Source organism: Lycium barbarum, chromosome 10 (assembly GCF_019175385.1).
Source record: "Lycium barbarum isolate Lr01 chromosome 10, ASM1917538v2, whole genome shotgun sequence".
NCBI classification, from domain to species: Eukaryota; Viridiplantae; Streptophyta; class Magnoliopsida; order Solanales; family Solanaceae; genus Lycium; species Lycium barbarum.
The window spans coordinates 63878841-63894450 of NC_083346.1; positions in this window are offsets into that span (position 1 = coordinate 63878841).

Genomic DNA, 15610 nt, shown 5'->3' on the forward strand with positions numbered 1-15610 from the left:
GAAATTCCCGTTTTGCCCCTGTTCTTCCGCATTATTTCCATGAACCATTTTGCGAATTCCTCTTTTTACCCTTAACCTTTCCCGATATTTCCATACTACTAATATTCATAACCAACTTGTACATTAAAATAATTTTGGGAGATGGTCATTCCCTTAGCTTTGCCACGACTACCTTGAAATATCCGAACATATAAAATACGGGATATAACAGAAATACGAGTAACGAGTTAATGAGGCTTTAATGATGACTTGGAGAAGAGTGGTAACGTCCCTTAGATTGGTATTGAAGTGTTGAAAAAGTGTTAAGAAGGTTCCATAAGGATTGGAGATCAAACAAATCGACGAAACAAACTTCGGAACCACTGAGGGTTATACGACCAAACATACTGGCCGTATAAATTATACGGTCCGTATGTTTGGGACCGTATAATCAGCCCAGAAAGGGAAACGTTTCTGGACCAAATATACGGCCAAACATACGGCCCGCATAAATTATACGGACCGTATGTTGGTCCGTATATACGGTCGGGCAGATTTTGGATCATTAAATAAAGGGACCAAATTATTTCATTTCACTTCTACATGACACCCCTTCTCTCTAAAACATCTCTCTACATTTATTCCACAAGAATTCAAGGATTATTAGTGATCAACAACATAAACCAAGTGAATCAAGTGTAAGAAAACCCATCAAAGATCATTCAAGTCAAGAAATCCCAATGGAGATGAACTAGGGTTTTGCTCAAGTGGAGTATTATCAACCAAGGCTTGTTCATACGACATCTAAGGTAAGATTTATGGTATTTCTATGTGGTTTAAGGTATTTGAGAGTTGGAATACTTGGATTGTAAAAGGGTATAGAAAAATGGGTCATGAATGTGGAATAGTGCCATTTTGAGAATTAGCTTGAATTGAGTTATGAGTCTTGATGTATTGTGATGTAAATATGTTATAAATGATGTTGCGAACATGAGATGAGCAATGTACGTGAATGGACATAGTCGTGTGTTATAGCCACGGATATGGGTGATTGAAGATAAATTAAGAAATGTGGATAATGTGGATGAATAATGACTGATGTTATGGTATCGTGAATGTATTATTGACGTTTGGGAGTTGATATACATTATGGAGGAATGTCGTATAAGTAAAGGAGATGCTGCCCGATTTTCCCTAGTTTTAGTCATATATATGCTAGCTATTGATTCTAATGATAATATGACTTTAATGAAGGTAGAAACACGATCGTTGAAGGAGAACGTGCAAGTGTAGAATAGTTGAACGGAAAGGTATGTAAGGCTAACCCTTCTTTCATAAGGCATTGTCCTTTGGCCAATTATCTAAATCTTCCATAAGTCTATGATGTCTCACAAATGCTTCGATCTTTCGAGCTATTAAGCTCACGAATCTTGATATGCTACGATTGTATTAAGTTCCTCGTATGACGAGTAATCCTATAAAGATAGATGTGATGAATGACGATAATAGTGATAATGATATTGATGACGACTATAATGGTAATAGCGATGATGATAACGATGACGATGATGATAGTAATGATAATAGTAAAACTGCTGATGAGCTATTATGTATATGTATCTATGTAAGATTATTATGGAACCCCGAGCTTATGAGGCCGGGTAGGATATGTAAATGAGTATGTATATGATTATGTAACGCGCGCACACCTCTGTAGATGGTACGGATAACCCTGACGCCTTGGTAGGGCCAGGTAAGATGTAACCCTGAAGCCTTGGTGGCGCCAGGTATGTATGACCTTGAGCCTTGGTTGGCCAAGTATGTATGAAACACCGATCCTGCATGGTCGGGTATGCTATGTAAATGCTATGTATATGATATGATTATGTATGTGAAATGGATACGAGTATGAATACGAACATGATACGATATGAATGTGAAGAAGGGTATGTATACAAATACGAGTACAGATATGGAACAGATACGTTATGGATACGGATATGGATGTATGTACGTAAATACGCATTAGAAATGAAAAGATCCTATGTAAGGCAAGTAAGTGCCTATGGCGATGATATTACCATCTCCCATCTTGTGCTATTTCTCATGTCGTTCATTATGCTTCTATATTGATATTGATTATGCTTTACATACTCAGTACATTCTTCGTACTGACGTTCTTTTGTTTGTGGACGTTGCGTCATGCCCTCAGGTGCACAGGGAGACAGGCTTGATCCATAGTCACATTCTCAGAGACTACATAGTAGAGCTCCATTTCATTCGGAGCCATTGCTTTTGGGTACTTATTCTTTTGTGTACATAATTATAGGCATAGCGGGGTCCTGTCCCGCTTATGTGATATGTTATACTCTACTTAGAGGCTTGTAGACATGTGTATATGGTTAGATTTGTCTGGCCTTGTCGGCCTATATTTTGTATATCATTTTGTTAGCCTTGTCGGCTCATGTACATTGACGTGGTGTAGATGTCAACGATGATATAAAAGCATTATCGCCCAATGGGACTAGCATGAAGAATGAATAGAATTATGTGTTTAACTATGCGGCTCACCTAGATGTAAGTTGTAAGTGTAAGCCAAGGGGCGCCCGGGTGGGCTAGCACCGGGTGCTCATCGTGGCCCCTCTAGTCGGGTCGTGACATAAGTGGTATCAGAGCAGTTCAGTCCTAGGGTGTGTCTACGAGCCGTGTCTAGTAGAGTCTTAATTATGGGTGTGTTACGCGCCACACTTATAAAGAAGAAGCTGCGGACATTTTAGAAATAAATGACCTTCTTTCTTCATAAGAATCGTGCGATAGAGCTATGATATAAGAAATTCTTGTTCCTTAACCGCGTGTTGTGTATTTCAGAAATGCCTGTAAAAAGAAAGGCTACAGCAGCCCAAAAGGGCAAGACGGTGGCAGTAAAGCGGGTTGAAAAAGCACCGCCACCGGTAGTAGAGGAAAGTGAGTCCCAAAGTGCGGCTCAATCTCAGTCCTCCCGATCAGTACCTATATTAGAGGAGCGTGAGGGAGCATCAGCCCTACCTCCAGCACCTCCAGCTCCTCCACGGGATGCTTCAGGCCAAGATGTGAAAGAGGCCATACATTTGCTTACTCAGTTGGTTGCTGCTCAGACTCAGCGGCAAAGTACAGGGCAAGGTGATAGGGCTGTTAGTGCAAGAGCCCATGACTTCATTACTTTGAACCCTCCGGAATTCTTTGGATCAAAGCCGGAGAAGGACCCTCAGGCTTTTATTGATGGTATGCTGAGGACGCTTCGATTGATGCTTGCTTCGGACACCGAATCGGTGGAGTTAGCGTCGTATAGATTGAGAGATGTCTCGATCCAATGGTATATGGTTTGGATGGCTTCACGGGGAGCCAACGCACCTCCCCCGGTATGGCAAGAGTTTGTTGATGCTTTCCTCCGACACTATATGCCTCCAGAAGTTCGGTGAGCTAAAGCCGATAAGTTCTTAAATTTGAGGCAAGGTAGCATGAGTGCTCTAGAGTATAGTCTTCGCTTCAATTCTTTGGCTAGGTATGCTTCGGCCATGGTAGCGGATATGGGCGACCGGGTACACCGATTTGTGAAGGGCCTAGGGCCATATTTGATTGATAGGTGCTTGACTGCGTCCCTTCAGGACAATATGGATATCGCACGCATTCAGGCTCATGCTCAGAACATAGAAGAATGTTTACAACAGCAGAGAAGTGAACGCGAGCAGGATAGGGGTCATAGTAAGAGGGCCAGATTTTCGGGTCCGGTGAGTGAGTTCAGAGGCGGGCACAGACAGCAAATGTCCAGGCATTCAGGCTATTCTATGACTAGTGCGCCTCCACAGTTTTCAGGCCAGATATTCGACAGATCTACTCGTTCCGGGCCGAGTCAGAGTTATTCGGGGTCTCAGTTCAGAGATGATTCGGGTCAGGCAAGGCCACCCGTACCACGATGTTCCCAGTGTGGGAAGTTGCATTGGGGTCGATGCCGATTGGGTTCAGATGTTTGCTATTCATGTGGTCGACCAGGCCATATCATGCGTGATTGCCCCTTTGTTCATGGTAGAGGTAGGACCCAGCCTTCAGGGTCGGTAGCCGGATCTTCAGCATCTGTACGCCCTATGGGGCCAGGTTCACATGCGCCAGTTGGCCATGGTAGAGGCAGAGGGAGAGTCCCCAGTTCTAGCAGTCCTTAGCATCGTATTTATGCTTTGGCTGGACGCCAAGATCTTGAGTCTTCTCCTTACGTGGTCACAGGTATATTATCGGTATTTTCTCATGATGTATATGCTTTGATTGATCCGGGCTCCATATTGTCATATGTTACTCCGTATATTGCGGGTCGATTTAGAGTCAAGCCGGAGTCGATCAAACCTTTTGAGGTGTCTACACCCGTGGGTGAATCGGTAATAGCTAGCCGAGTATATATAAATTGTGTAATTGTGATTTTTGATCGTCGTACCATGATTGTTGATTGCAGAATGAAAATGGTTCATTTCCAATTTCCGTGAGAACCAGTTTTAGAATGGAAAGGGAACACGGCGTCACCAAAGGGAAGGTTTATTTCCTATCTAAAGGCAAGAAACAATGATCACAAAAGGTTGCATTTATCATCTAGTTCGGGTTCAAGATGTAGAAGCTGAATCGCCGACTCTTCAGTCAGTTCCTGTAGTGAATGAATTTCCGGATGTGTTCGCGGAAGAACTTCCAAGCCTTCCTCCCGAGCGAGAGATTGATTTTGCCATTGATGTGTTGCCAGGAACTAAGCCTATATCTATTCCTCCGTATAGAATGGCACCCGCAGAATTGAAAGAGTTGAAGGAGCAGTTGAAGGACTTGCTTGAGCAAGGCTTTATTAGGCCTAGTTCATTCCCGTGGGGAGCACCTGTATTGTTCGTCCTAAAGAAAGATGGTTCCTTGAGAATGTGCATTGATTATCGGCAATTGAATAAGGTGACGGTCAAGAACAAATATCCCCTTCCGAGGATCGATGACTTATTTGATCAATTACAAGGAGCCAAATGGTTTTCAAAGATTGATTTGAGGTCCGGGTATCATCAAGTGAGAGTTAGGGAGAAAGATATCCCTAAGACAGCCTTCAGAACAAGATATGGTCATTTTGAGTTCCGGGTAATGTCATTTGGGCTAACTAATGTGCCGGCGGTAATTATGGATTTGATGAATAATGTGTTCAGGCCTTTCCTAGATCTATTCGTGATTGTATTCATCGACGATATCTTGGTATATTCTAGGTCCGAGGCAGAACATGCGGATCATTTGCGTACTATCCTTGGAGTTCTTCGAACTCAAGAGTTGTTTGCAAAGTTTTCTAAATGCGAGTTTTGGTTGAACTCAGTGACATTTCTGGGGCATATTGTTGTAGCTGATGGCATTCGAGTGGACAGTCAAAAGATTGAGGCCATGAAAACTTGGCCAAGGCCCACAACTCCTACGGAGGTTCGTAGATTTCTGGGCTTAGCTGGTTATTACAGGAGATTCATTGAGAGCTTTTCTTCTATTTCTGCACCACTCACAAAGTTGACCCAGAAATCAGCAAAGTTTCAATGGACAGATACTTGTGAACGTAGCTTCCAAGAGTTGAAAGATAAATTGACTTCCGCCCAGTCTTGCCACTTCCAGAGAGATTGGAAGGATATGTTGTGTATTGCGATGCTTCAGGCATTGGGATAGGTTGCGTATTGATGCAACATGGTAGAGTGATTGCGTATGCTTCAAGGCAATTATGGAAACATGAGCAGAATTATCCAACCCATGATTTAGAATTGGCCGCAGTGGTTCATGCATTAAAGATATGGAGACATTATTTATATAGTGTCCATGTGGATATTTATACAGATCATAAGAGTCTTCAGTATATCTTTAAGCAGAAAGAGTTGAATTTACGGCAACGACGGTGGTTGGAATTGCTAAAAGATTATGATGTTGATATCTTATATCACCCCGGAAAGGCAATTATTGTGGCTGATGCTCTTAGCCGAAGATCTATGGGAAGTTTGTGTGATGTACGACCCGAGAAGAGAGAAATGGCCCGTGAGCTTCAGTAGCTAGCTAGTCTAGGCGTTCGAGTAGTGGACTAGAGTAGCCAGGGAGCTACTATCCAGAATTCAGCAGTCTCGTCGCTAGTAGCAGAAGTGAAAGAGCGACAATACGAAGATTCCATGCTAATGCATTATAGAGATGCACTCCCTCAGAAAGAGGAGTCACCATTTGATATCTCAGGAGATGGAGTTCTCCGATATCGAGGCAGATTATGTGTTCCCGATGTGGCAGGTTTACGCCACCAGATATTGAGAGAAGCTCATTGTTCCCGTTATTCTGTTCACCCGGTGCGACAAAAATGTATCATGATCATAAGTCCATATATTGGTGGAATGGAATGAAGAAAGACATAGAGGAATTCGTAGCTCAATGTCCCAACTGCCAGCAGGTAAAAATCGAGCATCAAAAGCTGGGTGGATTGTTGCAAGCTATAGAAATACCAACTTGGAAGTGGGAAGTGATTAACATGGATTTCATTACAGGTTTACCCCGTTCCCGACGTAAGTATGATTCTATATGGGTGATTGTAGATAGACTCACAAAGTTAGCTCATTTCTTGCCAGTCAGAACGACGTATGTGGCAGAAGATTATGCAAAGCTTTATCTTAAAGAGATAGTGAGACTCCATGGTGTTCCAGTATCTATTATCTCTGATAGAGGGACTCAGTTTATGGCTAATTTTTGGAAGTCTTTCCAAGAGGGTTTAGGAACCTAAGTGAGCCTTAGCACGACATTTCACCCACAGACCGATGGGCAAGATGAGCGCACCATTCAGACTCTTGAGGATATGTTACGGGCATGTATGATAGATTTTGGAGGAAATTGGGATGACCATTTGCCACTCATTGAATTTGGTTACAATAAGAGTTATCATTCTAGCATTCAAATGGCATCGTATGAAGCTTTATATGGGCGAAAGTGTAGATCCCCAATTGGGTGGTTTGAAGCAGGGGAGGCTAGATTGATAGGACCAGACTTGGTCCAGCAAGCTATAGAAAAAGTCAAGCTCATACAAGATCGGTTGTTAGAAGCCCAAAGTCGTCCAAAGTTCTATGCGGATAATCGTCGAAGAGACTTAGAGTTCCAAGTGAAAGATTGGGTATTCTTGAAAGTGTCACTGATGAAGGGTGTAATGAGATTTGGCAAAAAGGGGAAGCTTAGTCCGCGATACATTGGGCCTTATGAGATTGTGCGCAAAGTGGCCTATGAATTAGATCTACCTCTGGATTTAGAGTCAGTCCATCCAGTTTTCCATGTCTCGATGCTTCGAAAGTGCGTTGGAGATCCTACTAAGATCGTGCCAATAAGCGATGTGCAAGTGACAGAAAATTTGATTTATGAAGAAGTGCCCATTGCCATACTTGATAGGCAAGTACGGAGGCTTAGAAACAAAGAGATGGCCTCAGTTAAGGTTCTATGGATAAGCAGTAAATGAGAGGAAATGACATGCGAAGCGGAAGAAAGTATGAGATCCGGATACCCGCATTTATTTCAGCCCTTGGAGGAGATCCAAGATGAGACGTCAAGATTATAAGGTATGTATGTTTTCCTTTTATGCTTTTGAGTCGTGTGTGGCCAAATTCTATTGCTATTATGTTGTGGCCCTGTGAGGCATTGTTATTATGGGTTGTTGTGACAGGATGGTAGTGCCATATTATAGGGAAGACTCTGGCGAAATTTTTATAGAATCCCCGAGGACTTTAACATTCGAGGACGAAAGTTCTTAAGGGGGGGAGAATGTTAGACCTCGAAAAATCTTCCGTTGATGCATAAGTGAATGGGCTAGTGAAGAGTACGAGTATACGATATTTCCTTGAGTAAGAAATGACAATTGATGACCCTAAGTGGGATTTCAAAGGCATCCGATGTTAGACGAGAAAGTTGACCAAGAGAAGGCAAGCCATACGATAGGTATCGGGAAGGAAATACGAGTAACGAGTTAATGAGGCTTTAATGATGACTTGGAGAAGAGTGGTAACGTCCCTTAGATTGGTATTGAAGTGTTGAACAAGTGTTAAGAAGGTTCCATAAGGATTGGAGATCAAACAAATCGACGAAATGAACTTCGGAACCACTGAGGGTTATACGGCCAAACATACTGGCCGTATAAATTATACGGTCCGTATGTTTGGGACCGTATAATCAGCCCAGAAAGGGAAAAGTTTCTGGACCAAATATACGGCCAAACATACGGCCTGCATAAATTATACGGACCGTATGTTGGTCCGTATATACGGTCGGGCAGATTTTGGATCATTAAATAAAGGGACCAAGTTATATTTCATTTCACTTCTACATGACACCCCTTCTCTCTAAAACATCTCTCTACATTTATTCCACAAGAATTCAAGGATTATTAGTGATCAACAATATAAATCAAGTGAATCAAGTGTAAGAAAACCCATCAAAGATCATTCAAGTCAAGAAATCCCAATAGAGATGAACTAGGGTTTTGCTCAAGTGGAGTATTATCAACCAAGGCTTGTTCATACGACATCTAAGGTAAGATTTATGGTATTTCTATGTGGTTTAAGGTATTTGAGAGTTGGAATACTTGGATTGTAAAAGGGTATAGAAAAATGGGTCATGAATGTGGAATAGTGCCATTTTGAGAATTAGCTTGAATTAAGTTATGAGTCTTGATGTATTGTGATGTAAATATGTTATAAATGATGTTGCGAACATGAGATGAGCAATGTACGTGAATGGACATAGTCGTGTGTTATAGCCACGGATATGGGTGATTGAAGACAAATTAAGAAATGTGGATAATGTGGATGAATAATGACTGATGTTATGGTATTGTGAATGTATTATTGACGTTTGGGAGTTGATATACATTATGGAGGAATGTCGTATAAGTAAAGGAGATGCTGTCCGATTTTCCCTAGTTTTAGTCATATATATGCTAGCTATTGATTCTAATGATAATATGACTTTAATGAAGGTAGAAACGCGATCGTTGAAGGAGAACGTGCAAGTGTAGAATAGTTGAACGGAAAGGTATGTAAGGCTAACCCTTCTGTCATAAGGCATGATCCTTTGGCCAATTATCTAAATCTTCCATAAGTCTATGATGTCGCACAAATTCTTCGATCTTTCGAGCTATTAAGCTCACGATTCTTGATATGCTACGATTGTACTAAGTTCCTCGTATGACGAGTAATCCTATAAAGATAGATGTGATGAATGACGATAATAGTGATAATGATATTGATGACGACTATAATGGTAATAGCGATGATGATAACGATGACGATGATGATAGTAATGATAATAGTAAAGATGCCTATGAGCTGTTATGTATATGTATCTATGTAAGATTATTATGGAACCCCGAGCTTATGAGGCCGGGTAGGATATGTAAATGAGTATGTATACGATTATGTAACGCGCGCACACCTCTGCAGATGGTACGGATAACCCTGACGCCTTGGTAGGGCCAGGTAAGATGTAACCCTGAAGCCTTGGTGGCGCAAGGTATGTATGACCTTGAGCCTTGGTTGGCCAAGTATGTATGAAACACCGATCCTGCATGGTTGGGTATGCTTTGTAAATTCTATGTATATGATATGATTATGTATATGATATGGATACGAGTATGAATACGAACATGATACGATATGAATGTGAATAAGGGTATGTATACGAATATGAGTACAAATATGGACCGGATACGGTTATGGATACGGATATGGATGTATGTACGTAAATACGAATTAGAAATGGAAAGATCCTATGTAAGGCAAGTAAGTGCCTATGACTGTCACGACCCATATAGGGGCAGTGATGGGTACCCAGGGCTAGCCACCGAGCACCACTCGTTCTGCTACTCATCTTACTCATTTAATGCTCTTTTATCGATTTATATTTAGGACATAAGAAAATCATCTTTTCATTTTCAGAACATAAAAATACTTTTATATGCATAAGCCTCTCGGCCATCAAAATAATATATACATGTACATGAAAGCATCTCGTGAGACCATGTAACCCACACTGCGCATCTACGAGCCTCTACTGGAGTATTGAACGTAAGGACGGGACAAGACCCCGTCATGCCCAAAATACATACACATGACTATATACACAAAAGAATAATCATAAGCACCTCCGGGACAATGGAGTGCTTCTCAAATCAGCTGACAGCTACTACGAATCTGGGTCGAGCTCTCCTCCCTGTCTACCTGTGGGCATGAACACAACGTCCAAAGAAAATGGACGTCAGTACGAACATTGTACTCAGTATGAGAGGCATAAACAATGAAATAAGATAATGATAATGGGAATGATATCAATATGGAACATCTGAATCTGACTGTCAAGTATAAAGAAAATAAGTCATGCATGCTATCTTACTCATACTCATCATTATATCATATATGCAAAATGTATAAGCTACCCGTCCATATTGGATCGGTGTGATAATCAATAACATTAGCCTGCGTCCAGGCCTCCCGCGTCCGGGGTATCATCTCATGCCGCCGACTAGTGGTGTCTGCCCATGCCATCTAGCCATGGTGTATACATATAGCTGCCTGCCTTAGCGGTGACTGCCCGGCCAACTAGGCGCGGTGTTATATCATCATCATCATAATGTGCTCATCATGGTATGCTTATCTCATCATAGTACATGCATAAGGCTCAAGATCAACTATACTCTATCGGGGTTACGTAAGGTCGTGATCCCCCGATTGCATTATGGAACAACCATGGACATTCTGCCTCACCTTGAAGGAATTAGCGTATAAGGTGAGTGTAAGCGATGAATAACATCATTAGACTTTTTGTACTTTAACTCATTACCTTGTGTAGCTAATTATAGACATAGGCTCGTGGATAAGAAAGTACTTACACTATAGGATTCATGCCATTAGAATGAAGGGACTAGCCTCACATACCTTTCTCGTTTAAGTAATCTAGCGTTCGTTTATTCTCCTTCAATGTCACGCTTCTACCTTTAAAAGAGGATTCGTACTAACGTTAGTTAATTAACTATATGAACGCACTACTATTTCTAGAGACAATTGGGCGGCACTTCCTTTGTTTGTACTACTTTTCCCACATTCTATATTAACTCCCAAACGCTCACAACAACGTTCACAATATTGAAATCAACAATCATCATTTACATGCACTAACCACAATCCACCATTTCTCTCTAATTTTTCTACATTTATACTTATAACTCATTATCGCGTTTCCTCCTATATAATACTTATTTCATGGTCTAAGCATCCTTTTCAACATATTCATAATCATAGCACATCAACATTTATGATTCCATTCAACTACCATTCAATTGTGACACTATTCATCCATTTTAAGACCCATCTTCTATGTTTTCCTACCATTCAAGAATCTTAGCTTTCCAATACCTTAAACAACATGATGAAGTCATGAAACTTACCTTAGATGATGGTGGAACAAGCCTAGAGTGGAATCCTTCCTTTTGCACCAAAACCCTACTTCACCTTTCTTGAAACTTCTTGGTTTGGATGAACTTCACTTGAGTTTCACACACCTTGTTTCATGGATTTAATGTTATTGATCATTGATTTCCTTGTTATTCTTATGGTTGAAGTGTTTGGAGAATTTTCTAGAGAGTTCTTGAGTGGTGTAGATGAGAAATGAAATGAAAATGAATAAAAAGGGTCCCTTATATTAATCACAAAATCTGATTTTTTTTTATGAACAATAGTCGGGATGCACAGTGGTCGTAAACCCACTTTACGGGCCGTATTATGGTTTACGGTCTGTACTGCGCGACCGTATTTAAGCATATCAAAACCAGAAAGGCATGCTGGAGATCATTGCAATTTACGACACAGTTTACGGGCCGTATTTCGATTTACGGTCCGTATTCCAAGTCGTTTTTAACCATTTGACAGAAAGTTGAAATTTTTGAAAGGTTGGAGGACGATAGCAGTTTACGATCCGTAAATCAATTTACAGGCCGTATTCCACTTTACGACCAGCTGGGTCAAAGTGCAAACCTGCAACTTTTCACTGTACGTTCACGGGGAAATTTCCGAGGTGTAACACTCTTCCCCCCTTTTGGAACATTCGTCCTCGAATGTTAAACACTCGGGATTCTATGAAAATTTTACCAGAGTTTCCCCTGTAATCTGGCACTACCAACCTGTCACAACAACCCATAATATCATCGCCTCACAGGGCTACATCACACATCGACATATCTATGGCCACACACGGCCAAAAGCATGAAAATAAACATACATACCTTATATCGCTGGTGTTTCATCTTGAATCTCTCCTGGGGGTCGAAATAAATGCGGATACTTAGACGTCATACTCTCTTCCACTTCCCAAGTTATTTCTTCCTGGTTATTGTTTCGCCACATGACTTTAAATGAAACCACCTCTTTGTTTCGGAGTTTCCGCACTTGCCTGTCGAGGATAGCAATAGGCACTTCTTCATAGGTTAGCTTTTCTGTTACTTGCACATCATCTATCGGAACAATATTTGTGGGATCTCCAATACACTTGCGGAGCATCAAAACGTGGAAAACTGGATGGACTGATTCAAGCTCCGAAGGTAGATCCAATCCATAGGCTACCTGAACTACCTTGCGAATGATTTTGTAAGGTCCAATATATATGGGACTTAGCTTCCCTTTCTTACCAAATCTCATCACCCCTTTCATTGGTGACACTTTCAAAAATACCCAATCATTAATTTGAAATTCCAAGTCTCGTCGGCGGTTGTCCGCATAGGACTTTTGGCGACTTTGAGCTGTCAACAACCGATCTTGGATCACCTTGACTTTTTCTATTGCTTGTTGGACCAATTCAGGGCCCCCTAATTGTGCTTCTCCTATTTCGAACCACCCGATTGGAGATCTGCATTTCCTTCCATATAAAGCTTCATATGGAGCCATTTTGTATACTAGAATGGTAGCTATTGTTATATGCGAACTCAATAAGGGGTAAATGATCATCCCTGCTACCACTGAAATCCAACACACACGCCCGTAGCATATCTTCTAAGGTTTGAATGGTACGCTCGGCCTGCCCATCAGTTTGCGGATGAAATGCCGTGCTAAACTTCACTTGCGTACCCAAACCTTCTTGAAAATATTTCCAGAACTTAGCTATAAACTATGCTCCTCTATCTGTGATAATAGATAATGGGGTTCCATGGTGTCGCACAATTTATTTGAGATACAACCTTGCATAGTCTTCCGCTGAGTACGTGGTCCTGACTGGAAGAAAATGGGCTGCTTTCGTCAGCCTATCCACGATCACCCATATGGAATCATACTTGCCATAAGAACGAGGTAATCCCACTATAAAATCCATGTTTATCACTTCCCATTTCCAAATAGGGATTTCTATTGCCTGTAACAAGCCCCCTGGCTTCTGATGTTCAGCTTTTACCTGTTGGCAATTTGGACATTGTGCTACGAATTCTGCTATGTCTCCCTTCATGCCCTAGTCCCACCAGTACATCATCTTGAGATCATTATACATTTTGGTTGCACCTGGATGAATAGAATATCGAGAGCAATGTGCTTCTTCTAAAATTCGTCGGCGCATTTCCGCCACATTCGGCACACACAACCTGCCTCGGTACCTAAGAATTCCATCCATGGAAACTTCAAACGGAGACTTTTCTTTCCCATGAGATGTGTCTCTATAACGACATAACTGCGGATCTTCGCACTGCCGTTCTTTCACTTCCATATCCAAGGACAAAATTGTGGAATCATTTATACTAATCCCCGCATCGCCCGAATCAATTACACGCACTCCAAGATTAGCCAATCGATGAAGTTCTTGAACCATCTCTTTCCTTTCTGGAGGGACTTCACATAAAATGCCCATTGATCGATGGCTAAGTGCGTCGGCTACTACATTCGCCATCCCAAGGTGGTATAAAATGTTAACATCATAATGTTTTAATAATTCTAACCACCGCCTCTGTCGCAGGTTCAACTCTTTTTGCTTGAAAATGTACTGAAGACTTTTGTGATCTGTAAAAATAACAACAAGTACACCATACAAATAATGCCTCCATATTTTTAAGGCATGAATAACCGCAGCCAATTCGAGATCATGAGTCGGATAATTCTTCTCATGTTTCCGCAATTGTCTCGAAGCATATGCAATAACCTTACCATGCTGCATCAATACGCATCCCAATCCGACACTGGAAGCGTCAAAATATACAACATAGCCATCTGGAAGTGTTAGAACCGGGGCTGAGGTCAACCTGTTTTTCAACTTTTGGAAACTGCGCTCATAGGCATCATCCCATTGAAACTTTGCTGACTTCTGGGTTAGCTTCATCAATGGGGCTGAAATAGACGAAAATCCCTCTACGAGACTTCGATAATAACCTGCCAAACCCAGAAAACTACGGACTTCTGTGGGCGTTGTAGGCCTTGGCCAAGTCTTCACCGCTTTAATTTTCTGGTTGTCGACTCGAATACCATCATTTGAAATGACATGGCCCAGGAATGTCACAGAATTCAGCCAGAACTCACACTTTGAAAATTTTGCATACAATTCTCGGGCTCGAAGAATACCAAGAACAATTCTCAGGCGATCCGCATGTTCCGATTCCATGCGAGAATACACCAGAATATCATCAATAAATACTATCACAAAGAGATCCAAGAGAGGCCTGAATACACTATTCATCAAATCCATAAATACGGCCGGAGCATTAGTCAACCCGAATGACATCACCCAAAATTGATAGTGGCCATATCTCGTTCTGAAGGCTGTCTTGGGAATATCCTGTTATATCCCGTATTTTTGCATATTCGAAAAATTCGAAATAATTTGGACTTGAAAGAAATAAGGTCATGTTTGATTATTTGATATATGTGTGTTGTTCATGAAATATTAATGTGGAAATAGCGAGGAAGGCTAGGGGAAAAATTGGGAATTTTGGAAATTAGTTTCGGGAATTACAAAATAGGGCCCATAACTAATTGGGCTAGAAAGATCAAAAAAGAAGAAGAAAAACAAGGCCCAAATTGTTGGGGTGGCCGACCATAGTATTATGGCCCAAGCCCATGTCACTTAAAATCCATGTGTTAATTAAATAGAAAAGGGGTCCTTATCATTAGAGCATTCAAGAAAAGTTGAGAAGGAGAAAAACAAAAAGAAGAAGAGCAAAAAAAATAAAGGCCATTCAGCCATGCCCTAGAAAAATTTGCCCCTTGAAATCTTGTTCCAAAAATTATTTTCTTGTGGTATTCCTACTAATTCGAGGACCCTCTACAACGTGGTGTAATTGTTTCGGAAGATAGGTCGCTCGTTTCATCGATTTCGCACCTTAGTCAAGTGAAGAACTTAGGAAGAAAAGGTAAGATTTAAATCCTTTTTGTATGTTATGAAGGCTTTGTCTATGTTGTAGTGTGTGGAAAAGAATAAAAATCATGAAAACAGGGGTATATGTGTGTGGCCGAATGCATATGTGTGTGTTGAAGGATTAACCAATTTTATTTATGATATTAATTGTGTTGTTGTGGCCTTGTGGTGTAAATGGAAAAAATACTAGCCAAAATTGGCCTGAAAATTGGATGTTAAGTTGTTG